General features: G+C 50.4%; 1 long non-coding RNA gene across 4 annotated transcripts in view; it reads right to left on the bottom strand.

The window, feature by feature from the left end:
- The window catches only part of LOC101701105 (uncharacterized), a 39,671-nt gene that overhangs the window by 23,677 nt on the left and 1,161 nt on the right, over positions 1 to 14,833 (bottom strand). For 3 of the 4 annotated variants that reach the window (XR_002395306.2, XR_015452310.1, XR_002395307.2), the window contains exons 2-4: positions 10,534 to 10,633; positions 7,111 to 7,189; positions 1,279 to 1,370 (exon numbers count right to left, since the gene is read on the bottom strand). This is a non-coding gene — a long non-coding RNA (uncharacterized LOC101701105). The remainder of the gene's footprint in view (positions 1 to 1,278; positions 1,371 to 7,110; positions 7,190 to 10,533; positions 10,634 to 14,833) is intronic. The other variant, XR_015452311.1, reaches the window with a different exon arrangement.

Genomic DNA, 14,833 nt, shown 5'->3' on the forward strand with positions numbered 1-14,833 from the left:
GTCTCTCCTTCCTCAGCCTCCCCAAGCGCCGAAGCCTTCCCTGGACAGCGCTGGGGATTACTGTCCTCTCCCCTGGCAGGAGTTAATCCTGCCTCTTATTTGCCCTTGGGCTTCTGCTCCCCAGTTGCTTCCTCTTCCCTAGCCACTGCTCTTTCCGGCTCTCAAACCATGCAGCAATCCAGTCCTTCGGGTGTTGTCACCCCCATCTCCCAGATGAGGGGGTGAGACTCAGAGAGGTTGAGTAACACACTGAGAGTCACACTCCACACAGTGCCTCAGCCGGGGCTTGAACCCAGGCCCACCAGCTTCCACTGCCCCCTTCCTGCCCAAGGACACACAGTTTCAAAGTTTCCATATGTCCCTCTTGACCTCAGATAAGACCTGAGAGGACTTAGCTGGCTCTCACTGTCCCCCGCCCAGGGGAGCCAGAGGGACCTGCCTAAGGTCACCAGAACCAAGGAGCCGAACAGATTGGGCGCAAGTCCTCCCTCATCAGAATGGGCTCCGAATATCGTTTCTGATGGAAGGAACCCAGGAGTCCTTGGAGACTCGGCTGGTTCAGGCCAGGGACAAGGAAAAGGTGGGAGGAGCCCACAAAAGCCTCTTGTTCTCCTAGGGACCTCGAAAGCGATCAGCAGCTCCAAGGCCAGCCCCAAGGCTCGGGGTCCAACTGCACGGAGCCATCTGCAAACTGGCTTCAAACAGAGGAGGCAAGAAGCAAGCAAAATAATGTATCTATGACATTTTAGCACAGGTATCGTAAATTGCATGTGACATCATATGGGGACCTGCCCTGCCTGGGAGAGCACTATACACATGGCCATGGGTCACATGCAGCCCTGGGGACCCCGGGGAGGGATCCGCACCCAGCCCAGACCCCAGCTCCCTGGCTGTCCCTGCACAGTGTAGGACAGAGCACCGGTTGTCCGCGTGCCCTGACCTGCACCACAGCCGGGAGGAGAAGGACTGGCCCGAGACCCTGGCCCAGCACTCTGAGCCCCTGAGCTGCCGCCCCTCCAGCCCTGCCCGAAGGAACTGCTTCAGGAGTCGGCAGGAGCCCCAGCATCCCGACGGCCCCCCCACACTCACAGGCCTCTCTTGTCTACCTTGTCCTTGCTCCTTGGCCCCTCTCCAGTCCCCACTGGCCCGGCCTCCTTGTCTCCTCCATCAGCCCCCAGGTCTGGCCCCACCATTGCACAGGGACCGCTGGGCATCCACAGCCCGGTGCACCCACCAAACTGCTCAAACTCTAATTTAGTGGTAACACTTCATACTCACCAAAAATTCAGGATGGAGGTGTCTGCTGGCTGACCCCAAAACTCATGCTGTGACCAATACGTGCTGTCTCCTCTCACCCTTCGTGGCTATCTCTGGAAAAAAAATATACATTGCTAGAAGAAGGCAAGAAATGATAAGAATGGTCACCTCTGGGACAGGGGCTCGGAGCAGTCCTGTCAGGGAGGCATCCTCGCTGGGTGCCTCAGAACCTTTTGAATCTTGTACCACGCGCATGAAAATCTATACAAAGTGAATGAACCTGCTTCCGCAAAGGGGGCTGTTAAAATACAAAAAAGACAAACCAGATGTGGTGGCACATGCATGTAATCCCAGCTACTCAGGAGGCTGAGACAGGAGGATTGAAAGTTCAAGTCCAGTCTAGGCAACTCAACAAATTAAAGAGACCCTGTCTCAAAATAAAAAATCAAGAAGGGCTGAGGATGGAGCTCAGTGCAAAGGCCTTGGGTTCAATTCCAACACACACACACACACACACACACACACACACACACAAACACACACCAAGTCTCGACTTCACCAATGCTAGTTTTGTGACCTTAGACAACTACTTGCACACCCCAAGTCTCAGTTTACCCATCTGTAAAGCAGGATGATGGCCATACCTGCCTCGTAAGACAATGACCAGCATTCAGGAAGCACAGAGCACAGTGCCCTACAAGCAGTAAGGGGCAAGTTGCCCCAGTGAGTTTTCTGGTTCCCCTCCTCCGTGAAACCCAAGCTCCCTGACAGCAAGAACCATGGTATTTGACTGTGGACCCCAGAGTTTGTCAGCTCCCAGCATGATGTTCCCCTGACCTTCGGAGCACAATCTGCAGCCCCCAGGGAAGTTTCTGGACCTGCTGTCTTCCCACCGCACCTCTTGCTGGTCTTCATATTTGATGTGGACATCCTAGGACAGCCCCAGCCTGGGCATGGCCACTGCCCCTCTGCCTACAGGTACCTTTCTTTGCCCCTGACCTATCTGTGGCTCATCTCACCCTTGAAGGCCACTCTTCTGCTCATGGCCCTTGGTACAGATCAAGCTACTCCTTCCCAACTGTATCATTAGCTATTCGCCCTCCAGGGAGACCAGGCTAGGCTTTGCATCTCAGCCCCTAGTGCTCAGCATGAAGCAGGCACTTAGGGAAAAGTCTGTTGAATGAGTGAATGAATGAATGAATGAATGAATCATCCATGACCTCTCAGCTATGGGCAGCCTTCAGGGACCCAATTATGGTGAGTCACTGATGCCCTGCAAATGCTGCGCGTGGGCAAAGGCATGACCTCTCTTTGCAGTGTCCCCACCAGCTCCAAGCCAGCAGCTGCTCCTCTCAGCCCGAGAGAGCACCCAGAGCTCTTCAGGCCCCACTGGAGCTGCAGCTTCACTGCTCCACACCGCAGCCTCCAGGAGCTGAGCACCTGCAGAGAGCCCAGCCTCTCCTTTCCCTGCTGCAGAGGTCGCCAAGGCCCTTGACCCAGAGCTGGGCTAGGAGTGGGGACAGAAAGACAATGATTTTCAGCCCCTGACCTCAAGGACGAACAGGCCAGGAGGAGCCAGTCACCAGCTATGATTCACTGAATGCCTAGTGTCCGCTCTGCACTGTGCAAGTCCCGATGCCTCTCCGTGCCTCAGTTTCTCTTCAAAGGGGGTGGAAAGAGTACCCTGTCTTACACATCAGGACTGCTGGGCAAACGGAGCCAGGTAATTATGAAAATTGGTCTTTAAACTACAAAGCCTTGTACTAATGTAATTACTGCTGTTATTTATGATTTACACATCTTAACACACACTAATGAACAACTAAAACCCTCTGCAGCTATAAGGACTTGCACATAGTAGGTGTTTAACTGATATTTGATGCACTGAAATGCAGCCCAGGCACTGGCCGTGTTTTCATGACTTGGGGAGGAGCGCCACCCAGTGGCCTGCATGCAGAACGCATGGACTTTCTGGTACTTGGGACTTCATGGGGCGCGGGCTGCGGAGGTCACTTTAGAACAAATGCAAAGAAAAGTCAGTCGGACACCATAGAACATGGGGACATTTCTTCCCCTTACAGTAGTACAGGTTCAGGATACAATCGGGTGGTATAAGAGTTTGAAGCAATATTCTATTTATGCGTTTCTAGGAGAAATAGAACACTCAAAAGCCTCCTAACCCTGTGTTCAGGGCCAGGCCCTGTGAAAGGTGGTACTCATTCTTCATCTAAGATTTAAACGTGGCTCTGCCACTCACATGCTGTGTGACCTTGAGTAGACTGTTGCCCTCTCTGGGCTCCAGTTGTCTCATCAGTGCAATGAGGTCATGAGCCCAGCTGCCCTGGCCACCCTGGCCTCAAAGAATTGTGGTGAAGATCAAACAGAATTTTTTTAAAAGCACAAGTAGTTTATAAATGGTGAAGCGCTCACAAGCATGACAGATGGTGTTATTATAATCTCTAATCATAGCCATAAGTTCAATTAATCTTTAAACTCATTTAATTCCCACCAAACCTTACAAAACAGGCACTTTGAAGTTCCTTTTGTAGATGGAGACGTTGTGGTTTGGAGAAATTTGAAGCTTTTGTTTTGTTTTGTTTCGTTTTTGCAGTACTGGAGACTGAACCCAAGGCCTTCACACTGAGCTATGTCTGCAGCCCTGTTTCAATATTTTTGTTTTGAGGGCTGGGGATTTAGCTCAGTGGTTCTGCTGCCTGCCTCACAAGCACAAGGTCCCGAGTTCAATCCCTGGTACCAAAAAAAAATTTTAATTTTGAGACAGGGTCTTGCTCAGTAACTAAATTGCCCAACTTGGGATCCTCCTGCCTCAGCCTCCCAGGGTGCTTGGATCACAGGTGTGGGTCACTATGGCCAGCAGAAGTTTGCAATTTTGCCCAAAGTGACTCTCAAATAATCAAGAGGAAAACCAGGATTTGAACTCAAAACACTGGAGCCCTCAAAGGGGGATGGTCAAACACAATGCTATCTTATCTCAATTGTTCCATCAAAAAAGAAGAAAACAGTTAAGTTCAGCTACTGAATGGGGACTCAAAGGGAGCCCCGACTTACAGGAATGAGGACTCTGAAAAAAGCCAAGAAAGTCTTGCCTCTTCTCCTCTTTTGCTTCCTTCCCATCTCACCCCAGCGCTGCCTTTAACCTGGGAGCCTTCTGGAAGAGGAGGCCGCACTCACACCCACGGTCAGAGGCTCAGACACACCCTTCCAGGCAGATGTGGGGGTGGGCCCCCTCCAAGGTCACAGGCAAGCAGATGGCACCGAAATCTGCTGGAGGAGGTGGCTATTTTTCAGCCGTCGCAGTGACCCTCACATGTCCAGCACGCTCGAAAGCAATGGTTGTCTCAATATTTGGCCATCGGAACTCTCCTTCGAGGGCAGAATCCCCAGCCTTGTGTGATGGGAGGAAACAGGGTCCAGATTAAGGGGCTTATCTGAGGCCAGACTGCAAATGAGTGCTGAGACAGGCCTCGGGTCCAAACCCCGAAGTTCAGACCTTTCCACTCCCAGGCAGGAAGAAGGGAGGTCCGGAATTGCCTCCCATCCTCAGTCTCGGTTCTAGCGCCTTTGCCATCAGCGGCTGGTGACCTCAGACCAGCCACGGAGCTACTGAGGCTCGCTTGCTTTATGGCAGAGATCCCTGCCAGCTCTGGGGCTGTGTCCTTTATTCCCGTCCTTGAGCCATAAAGATGAGAGTGTTCAGCAGTCTCTGCGGGTTTTGCTGAGAAGCAGCTGTGACTTCGCCTCCCTTGGGAAGCTTTTCCTGACTCCTCGGGCTGAGTTATTATCCTTAGTGCTCTCGCAGCACCCATCATGCTGAACTGCAGTTTATCTGCAGATCCCCAGAGGGCTGCGCAGTGAATGTGCGTGAATACAAAGAGGGCTGGGTGTGGACAATAGGGAGTAGTGGGGACTGCGGCAAAGCAGAAAGCCCCTGGCTGTGGGGGCAGTGCCTAGTCAACGCAGTTCTTAAGAGAAGCCCCAAATCTGGATATGTATGTGAAATCTGCCATCTAAATATGATCTCAAAATATTATTGGGGGGGTGGTAAGACATGGTCTCACTGTATTATCCAGGCTGGCCTCAAACTCGAGATCCTCCTGTCTCAGCTTCCCGAGTGTTAGGATTACAGATGTGCACCACTGCACACAGCTCAAGATATATCTCATTAAGTGCCTTGCAGTTGTTATACCCAGGGATTAGCCACATCTGGTTTCCCCACTAGACTCTGAGCTAGTTCTGAACACGCCTGGGTCCCTCTCAGAATGCTGAGTGACCAACCCAGGGTTTGTGTCCCCCCGAAGTGGGACAAGTCATTGGCTTGGAAATGTTTGTTGCAAGATCCTGTCCTGCTCAAAGCCCCTCCCCTCCAGATTTCTGGCAACCACCTCGATCCACTGACATGGATGAAGTGTCCATTGCTTGCCAGGCACTTTGGGGGGGGGGGTAACCAGGGATCGAACTCAGGACCTTGTGCTTGCGAGGCAGGTGGCAGAACCACTGAGCTAAATCCCCAGCCTACCAGGCCCTGTCTTAAACACAGTAGCTGCAGCCTCTGACCTAATTCTCACTGCCTGCCTGGGTGGTGCACACTACGATGTCATCCATTTCACAGATGAGCAAGCCGAGGCTCAGAGAGCCACAGAACTTGCCCAAGGTCACACGGTTAGTAGTAAACCTGGGAATCAAGGTCAGGCATTCTGACGCCACAGACAGCTGCTCGCCTTGCCTGAGACCCCCTGAAACAAAGCCTCTTGGTACCTCCAGGATAGTGGGGACCAGGGAGTGTGGCACAAACCAAGAGAACAACACTGCTCTGCAGAAAGCGACCTGAGGTTCAGCAAAGGGCCCCTACTGGCCAAGAACTGCCCAGACAGAACAAGCAAAAATCAGTGTTTACCTTTGGTCCCAGGACACCAGACCCCAGCTACCAACAGAAGAACAGGTGGGCAGAGAGGAGGAGGCAGGAGGAGGCCTGGCTATTGCTCATCCCATTGAAACTGTCAAACACTCTATAAATGAACTAACTGGTTCTGAAGGAAATGGGAATCTATTTTGTCTCCTGTCGCCAGGGCTGCAAACCCTGATATATCTTGGGTCCAGCAGAGGAGTGGATGGCTCAGCATTTGGAGAGATGCCCACATGAGGCAGGAAGTGGGCTGCAGGACGCAACAGGTACCTCTCTATTCTGAGAGCCGGTCCTGTGATGGGTGAGTGTACATCCAGCTGAAACAAAAAATAACTCTGAATGCCAGCCATCAGAACGTACAGTGAGCCTCCTTTTCTTCCAGTGGATTGGAGCATTCACTGGGGCTTTAATCCTTCCAGGTTTTCTATTTTTACATTTTCGCTGGGGCAGCAAAGCGCTTGTGAGGCTGGGATGGGCTGGTGACTCAAAAGCATCCTTTGCCCAGGTACATCCTCCAACGGGCTAATAAAATGCTCCAGTTCCACAGGGAGTCTGCCTGGGGCACCTCAGTCTTCCTCATCTCTAAAATGGGGCTAGTGACCTCTACCTCACTGAGAGAGAAAAACATGACATGGGTTATAATTTTAAATTCTCTGAATTTTAAAAAGGTTTTACACTGGGCCTACCACATATTAGGCATATGCCCAGCGATCTCTGGGGCAGTGGTCCATAAAACACTGACTTGTTTTGGAGGCAGGATCTTGCTAAATTGCCCAGTTTGGTCTCAAACTTGTGACTCTCCTGCCTCGGCGTCCTGAGTAGCCGGAATGACAGATGTGTGCCACCATGCCCAGCAACTCTTGAATTTTTCTGCAGCAAAATGTAGAAATAGTCACACTAGATGGGATAAGAAAAAGACTCTAAATTACCTTGCATCCAATTCACATTGAGTTTACCAGCAAATGGCTGCTCCAATTTCATCATTCTGGTTTTCAGAGGCTTGGGGACCTGAGAATTGAAAATGAGGTTTGCAAACACACCTGGCTTTCCACTCCCATTGACCTTTGGCTGTCCTCCTCCTGTCTGTAAAAGGTGGTCCTTAGAAGTCCAGGGGAGGCCAGGGATTTAGCTCAGTGGTTTCGCTGCCTGCTGCGCAAGCACAAGGACCTGAGTTCAATGCCCGGTACCAAAGAAAAAGAAGCCCAGGGGAGAGGCGCAATGTTCCACAGGAAGCAGGGCTGACCAGACCAACAGCCCCCCGAGCCCTTGCAAGTCCCCTGCAGGATAAAAGGTTTCTGTCTGCACATGAGGCAGAGGCAGGTTCCCTTTAATCATGGTTCTAATCCGGTGCATACACAGAAGGTCCATTAGGAGTGGAGAGCACAAGAGATACAACTGCCCACAACACTGGGGACTTTGGTCCCGCTGACCAGGCCTTGCTCCCTGCTCCACGGTCTCCCAGGGCTGCTGCAAAGAAGGAAATTAGAACAAGCAACAGCTTGAGTCAAGGAAGCCATTATCACCAGAGCAGCGTGTGGCCCCCTCTCTCCTGAGGTGACAGCTTCACCCAGGAAACAAGGACCATGCAGGAGCCAGCGCAGCCCACCCCTGGGCATGCCAGCCATGGCTCTGTGACTGTCCCCTCACTATCCCTTCCTCTGAAAGGGTCCTCTACTCACTGTTTCTCCAAAGAGGGTACAAGGGAGCTGACTGGGGTTCCCTTAATGAACCAGGATCACATTCCAGGCACCCCCTTTGGCCTGGTTCCCTTGGAAACTCCTGGCATGTGATGTGTCCCAAACTCTTCAGTCACAGTTTACAGGTAAAGGCCAGATGTTACGACCCTATGATGGCCACAGCGCTACCCCAACCCGCCATGCTCCTCGAGAATCTAGTGCCTTACCCAGAAGACTTTGCGCTTCTCTCCTGTTCCCTGGACTCTGGGCAGACTTCTGACTCGCTGGCAACCCACAAGTTACAGGGGTGAAATGATGCTGCAAGACTTCGGGGTCCAGAGCCTGGGTGTCGATGCAGCTCCCAGCTCCCCACCAAAATACTTGCTCTGAAGCCTTCAGCACCCAGGTGAGCAGTCTGATGGCCCCAAGGCCGCCACGCTGGGAGGAAGCCCAGACTCCCTATGAGGACCTGCCACATTCTGTCCACCCCGAGACCAGGTGGACACGGAGAGAAGGAAATGTCTAGCAGCCACCAGCAGCTCCAGCCCTCCCACGTCTAACAACAGCGGCTCAAGAGCCCCCAAATAGAATCCTCCTGCCCAGCCCTGCCCTAATTATTGCCCCACAGAAACCAGGCACAACGACAGAAGTGCTGTTGTTTTATCTGCTAGTTTTGAATTTTTATTAGTGCATGTCTGCTGCACAGGATGATCACATTCATGGAGGGCAGCTGATACACGTATGGAACACATCTCCATTCTTTTCATTCCCTCCCTCCCCCACCATCTCTTCTGGACCCCCTTTCCATTTACAAAGGCTCCGTTTCCCTATTTCCTATTATCTACCTTTTCTTTTGCCCTTTATTTATACTTAAGTTTCACATGTAAGGGAAATTTTATGATAGTTAAGCTTGTATGTCTGATTTAGTGCACTTAATATAATGGTCTCAAGATACATTATTTTCATACATGACTCAAATTTATCCTTCTTTATGACAGAGCAGTACTCCATTGTGTATGAATACCACATTTTCTTTATCCGTTCATTTGCTGATGGACATATAGGCCACTTCCAAGATTTAGCTATTGTGACTTGTGCTGCTATAAATATGAGTCTGCATGTTTCACTGTAATATGATGTCTTTAACTCTTTCAGGAAGATACCTGCAAGGGGAATAGCTAGGTCAAGTGGAATCTCTACTTTTAGTTTTTTGAGGACTCTCCACACTGATTTCCATGGTGGTTGCACTAGTTTACATTCCCATCAACAATGTAGAGCTACTTGTTCCTCCATAGCTTCACTAGTGTTTGTTAGTATTTGATTTCTTGATGGTGGCCATTCTTTCTGGGGTAAGATGGAATCTCGGTGTTGGTCTGATTTGTATTTCTCTAATGGCCAAAGATGCTGAGTATTTTTTACATACGTATTGGCTACTTGTAATTCTTCTTCTGAGAAGTGCCTGTTCATTTCAATTGCCCATTTTTGATTGGGTCTATTATTTGAGGGATCTAATATTTTTTGAGCTCTTTTATATATTCTAGATATTTGTCCTCTATGCGAAGAGTAGCTGGCAGAAAATTTGCCCCCTTCTGTAGGTTGTCTCTTCACTCTGTTGGTTATTTCTTCTGCTGTGCAGAAGTTGTTAAATTTGATGTGGCCCCCTTTGTCGACTCTCAATGTTCTTTCTTACGCAACTGGGGTTCTGGTCAAAAAGTCCTTGCCTATGCCTATGTCTACAGAGATTTACCTATTTCATCTTCCAAGCTGCTCTTTTGAGTGGCTTCTTACACAGAAACAGAAAACAGAGCATAGGGCTCAGCTACCTCCCTACCCCAAGGGTGACCAGACCCGCAGTTTATGAGGGACAGTTCCAATGGACACCTTTCTCCTGGCATAATTACTGACAGTGATCCCTTCTCTCCCAAAGTCCCTCATTCTGATGGTAAATTTCGTGGTCACTCTACATTTGGCCAAGCTCTCAGGGCTCAGCTCAGAGCCTGGCAGCCGCTCTTCTGCTCAGTCTAGCAGGATGGGTGGAAACGCACGAGGTGCCTCACCCAGAGTTCAAGAAATCAATGCTCCTTCTCTCCTCCTCATTCTGTTCTGCCTGGATGCTCAGCAATAGTTTTGCCAAGAGATGGCTTCAGGAGCAGACTCAGCCCCTGGAAATCTACAGAGCACCTTCCCCCAGCACACACGCACCCCAGGTAAAGACAGGGCATCTGATACACAAATGCAGCTCCAACGCAAGCCCCAGGGTCCCCCACAGGAGGACTCTTCCATGGGAGAATTCTGGGGCTACCGCTGCCACTCTGGGTGGGAAGGGACTGAGTACAATAGGGAGAGCAGGCAAGAAACAGAGAGAAAAAAAAAACACTCCCAGGAAAGATCTCCACCACCCTGTGAGGTGGGGGAGCTGAGCACACAAAACTGCTCTCAAATGCTAATTCTGCTGCTTGCTCAGTGGGCCAACTCCCCAACTGCCCAGAGCCTCCTTTGACCCCTCCATCAACAGGAAGACTGCTGCATGTCTGGGGAGCTCTCAGAAAGAACCAAAGAGGTGATTCTTTATGTAAAGCACCCAGCACCACGCCTGGCAAGTAGCCAGCACTCAATAAGCGTTATTTCCCTTTGTAAGGCATTGCAAGTTCCCATTAGAAAGTGCACTTGTCTTACCTGGGCAAAGGTCTTCTTAGGACAGAGCAGTAGAGCACAAAAGGTAGATCAGAAAACAGCAATGATGGCTGGGGATTTAGCTCAGTGGTTTCGCCACCTGCTGTGCAAGGACAAGGACCCAAGTTTACCAAAAAGAAAACAGCGATAGTGACCCTCACTTATGGACGTGACCTGCAGGGATGTAAATGGAGAGCATAGCAGGCCCTGGTGCTCCTCCCTTCAGTGTAGAAAACACTTTTGTTGTCAGCTAGATGGGGAGCTCTCTGAAGACACGAATCTCACTTTACTGATCATTATACACACAGGGTCCAGTAACAAAGGTGGCTCCTGGTAATGCCAGTGGAATGAACCATCTCACACCAATTTCTATCCTTTCATTCATTAATCCAGTCAATAAATATTTATTGTCCACCTACTCAGTGTCAGGAGTTGTAGCAACTGGGAACACAAACTTATTCCTATCCCATCCCTAGGGTGTGTGATCAAAGAGACATTCTATTAGTTTTCCATTGCTGTGACGAACACCTAAGATTAAACAACTTAAAAGAAGGAAAGGTTTGTTTTGGGTCATGGTTTCAGTGGATGGTTGCTTGGGCCAGGAGTGCATGGCAGAGAAAGCTGCTCATCTCAGTGTGGCCAGGAAGCAAAAAGAAAGAGGCAGGAAGGGGCCAGGGCCCCCATATGCCCTTCAAGGCCACACCCCCATGACCTAACTTCCTCCCCCCAGGTTCCACCTCCTAAAGGATCCACCACCTCTCAACCACAACACAGCCTGAGGCCAAAGTCTTCAGCACATGGGCCTTCATGGGACCCATCAGATCCAATCTAGAGCAGACATACATGACCCAATCAGCACAGCTGATTAGCAATAGCTAATCACTATAGCTAGTGTCAGGAAGAAACACTGGGAGGGCAGGGCAGGGAAGGAAGTGACGGTGTCCCCTAGGAAGTAACATATGACCAAGAGCTGAAAACAATGAAAGTGCCCTCCCAGCAGGGACAGCAGCTTGTCCAGGTCCCTGGGGGAAAAGAAAGGGCAAAATTGAGGCCCTGAAAGAATGCAGCCCAGCAGCTCCGAGCAGATGTCCAAGCCCAAGGATCAAAAGCAGCTCATCACCTGGCCAAGGGCAGCTTGGAGAGGATGGGTGACGCTGGGGGCAGAAGACAGAGGACAGGGAGCCTGTGCTCAGGAAGGGGAGCCACGCGGGAGGAGGTGAGAAGCCCCAAAGAGGAGGGTGTGAACCTGGCAGGGAACACAGGGGCTGTTGTTACCACTCCTAGGCCTCAGGAGAGAGGAGACAGGAGAATTCCCATGGTGGTCATTATGTTACAATTCTGACAACATGAAAGGCATAGGAAATGAGGACCCAATAGGTCCTGGGGGACACCAAGACACAGACAAAGCAACCGAGGGCGTTCACAGCAGAGGAAAGAGCTCCCTGGCACCAAGCACTTCCAAGCAGAGGTGGAGGCGGCCAGGCAGCCAGTGACAAGGAAGCGCCTTTCTCGAATGAAGGTCGGGCAGAGTAGACAGATGCTAAGAGCACCCTTGCCAGTCCCACCCAGGCCACATGTAAGAAGGAAGGGCCCTGACCCTCCCGGGGCTCTCCTGCTGCATCCCCACCAGCTCCTTCCCATCCCCTAGGTCCCTCTCAATGCCACCTTCTCAGAGAGCCCCCTGCACTCCCACTATAAGTGCTGCAAAGCACTTCTAACACACAGCCCTGTGGTGGCTTCTTCACTCAATTCTCACGAAAGCCCTTTCCCACTTCCCACCTCCCTACTAAAAGGTACCTCCTCGAGATCGAGGGCCCCTCGCCCATCTTCCTTCCTTGCTGCACTCTCCACACCTCGCTCTCTCTCTATGCCAGGCACCCAGAAGGAGCTCAGGACTGTATGTTGAACGAGTAAATAAATGAACCCAGGCTCTGTCTTTCAGTAGCTGTGTGGCCTTGGGTTAATTAAATCACCTTTCTGACCACCTGTAAAATTCACATTAAAATATTGTAGTCATGAGGCTCAAATAAAATTCAGAACTTTGTCACATACATTGGTGTCCTACTGGTAGCCATTCAGTTGCCCAAAGACAAGGTGCATGCCTGTCCAAACTGGAAAGACGCTGTGAAAGGCTGGAGGAGCAGAGAGTCCGGGGTCAAGAGGTGGAAATACTGGTAAGAGAACCAGGCAGGAGGCCAGCACAGCAACGGAGGACTCTGCCCAGTACTGGGGACACATGGAGGAGGTGCTGTGCTCAGAGGTCACTCAAGCATCCCACAAAGCTTTTCTGAGGACAACCCTGAGGTAAGCACCATTTTAGGTGTTGGGGGGACAAGGGAGGACAAGACATATAAGGTCCCAAGCCTCCTGAGGAGACCGGAAGTAAACAGGGTAATTTCCAGTAGAGATAAATGCTGGGAACCCAATTTAAAACACTAACAGGATACGCAGAAGAGTAGAACCCAGCTGCCCTTTGAGTTTGGAACTCCAGTAGCTAAGCCTGGAGCATCTCTCTGGGCCTCTGTATCCTCATCTGTACAACATGCATGACAGGCCCCATCTCCCAGGGCTGTGGTGAGAATTAGACGAGAGAAGCTTATGCCTCTGGAATAGCACCAGGTTGGCTGCAAGCTCTGTAAAAGCCAGCAAGAGTGAATGAGAGCTAGGTGAGGCCACAGAGAGAGTGGCAGGGAAATGCCTATCCCATGAGGGTACAAGCTTGAGAAGATCCAGGTGACATGGACCCTCAGAAGACTGCAGGTAAGGGTCTTGAGGCAGGGGTTTGGAGGTGAAGTGTGACTGAGGAAGAGGAAGTGCTAATGGAGGGGTGCTCCTCAGGCCCTTGGAGGCCAGGGAGGAGGATGGGCCAAAGGGAAGACACTGAAGAATTTTCAGGTGGATTCGGAGAGAGGGGTCATGCTCTGATTTGATGTAAAGGAGGGTCAACCAGCTGCCCTGTGGAGAATGGAGTGGGACAGACAGAAAGACAAGCAGAGGAGTGTCAGCTGGGAATAAGCAAGATCTCCCACCCAAGCCCAGGGACCCACTTCTGAGGAGATGGGACACTCCAAATCCTTCTCCATCTGGATGGAGTGGGTAGGGCTGTCTGGGATAGAATACAGGAGAGAGGCTGCAGCAGATGGCCTTGCAAAAGAAAAAAGAAAAAGAAGATATGATCCAAGCAATTCAGCAAAAGTACATTGCTCCTTATATTTTAAACACATTAGTTTACCATGGATCTTAATTATACTAACATTTGTTGAGTATTTATGTGTCCAGGGTAATGTGCTAAATTCATTTTCTCATTATATCTCATTACATCTTTCTATTCATTGCACAATTCAACAAATATGCATTACCAGACACCATTCTAGGTAAGACAAAGTCCCTGCCATTAAGCTTCCACTTCAAAAGGAGAGCTAGGGCCTAAACAAAGAAACAAACAGTAAGGGCCAGGGATTTAGCTCAGTGGCACTGCACCTGCCTCGAAACCACAAGGTCCTGAGTTCAATTCCTGGTATGGGGCAGGGGGGACAAACAATATTTCAGAGAGCCAGGAAAACTATGAAGAAAACAAAGCTGAGTAAGGGAGTGAAGAGAAGTGGAAGAAAAAAGAGGTATTTTAGGAATGGTGGTCAGAATGGGCTTCCTTGAGGAATCAGCTTATTTTTTCTGACAGTCCTGGGACTGAACCCAGCGCCTCACACATGCTAGACAAAGACTCTACCACTGAGCCATATACCAGCTCAGGAACTAACTCCTGAACAGATAATGTGACCAAGACAGCCATTGGTAAACCTGGGGTAAAGAACAGCAAGGACAGAGCCCCACTGAGAGAGAATGAGGCATTTAAGGTACAAAAGGAGATCAAGGTGGCCAGAGCAGGGTGAGCAGAGAATGGCAAGATGAAAGGTAAACAGGGACCAAACAAGACAGGAAGATCTTCCTATCTCACTCCAAGCAGGCAAATGGGAAGCTGTTAGATGATGGTGAACAGACTCCTTTGCCCACCAAGCAGACAAGCAACCTGAGAAGTGCAAGAGTGGATCCAAGCTGAGGAGAGATGATGGTAAGAAATGATAGCATTCAAGATGCATCTTGAAAGTGGGATAAAGACTTACAATGGAACAATGAATGGAAAGCCCCAGTGAACAGGTTTGGGACTGAGCATGATTCACCAGGTACCACCACAAACAAAAATTAGGAAAACTGGAGCCAGGGACTTAGCTCAGTGGTGCTGCGCCTGCCTCCAAGCACAAGGTCCTGAGTTCGATCCCCAGTACAAAAAAAAATTTAGGAAACT

The sequence above is a fragment of the Heterocephalus glaber genome, unplaced genomic scaffold (assembly GCF_053883595.1).
Source record: "Heterocephalus glaber isolate CG9 unplaced genomic scaffold, H.glaber_assembly_v1.0 deba00001444, whole genome shotgun sequence".
Taxonomy (NCBI): Eukaryota; Metazoa; Chordata; class Mammalia; order Rodentia; family Bathyergidae; genus Heterocephalus; species Heterocephalus glaber.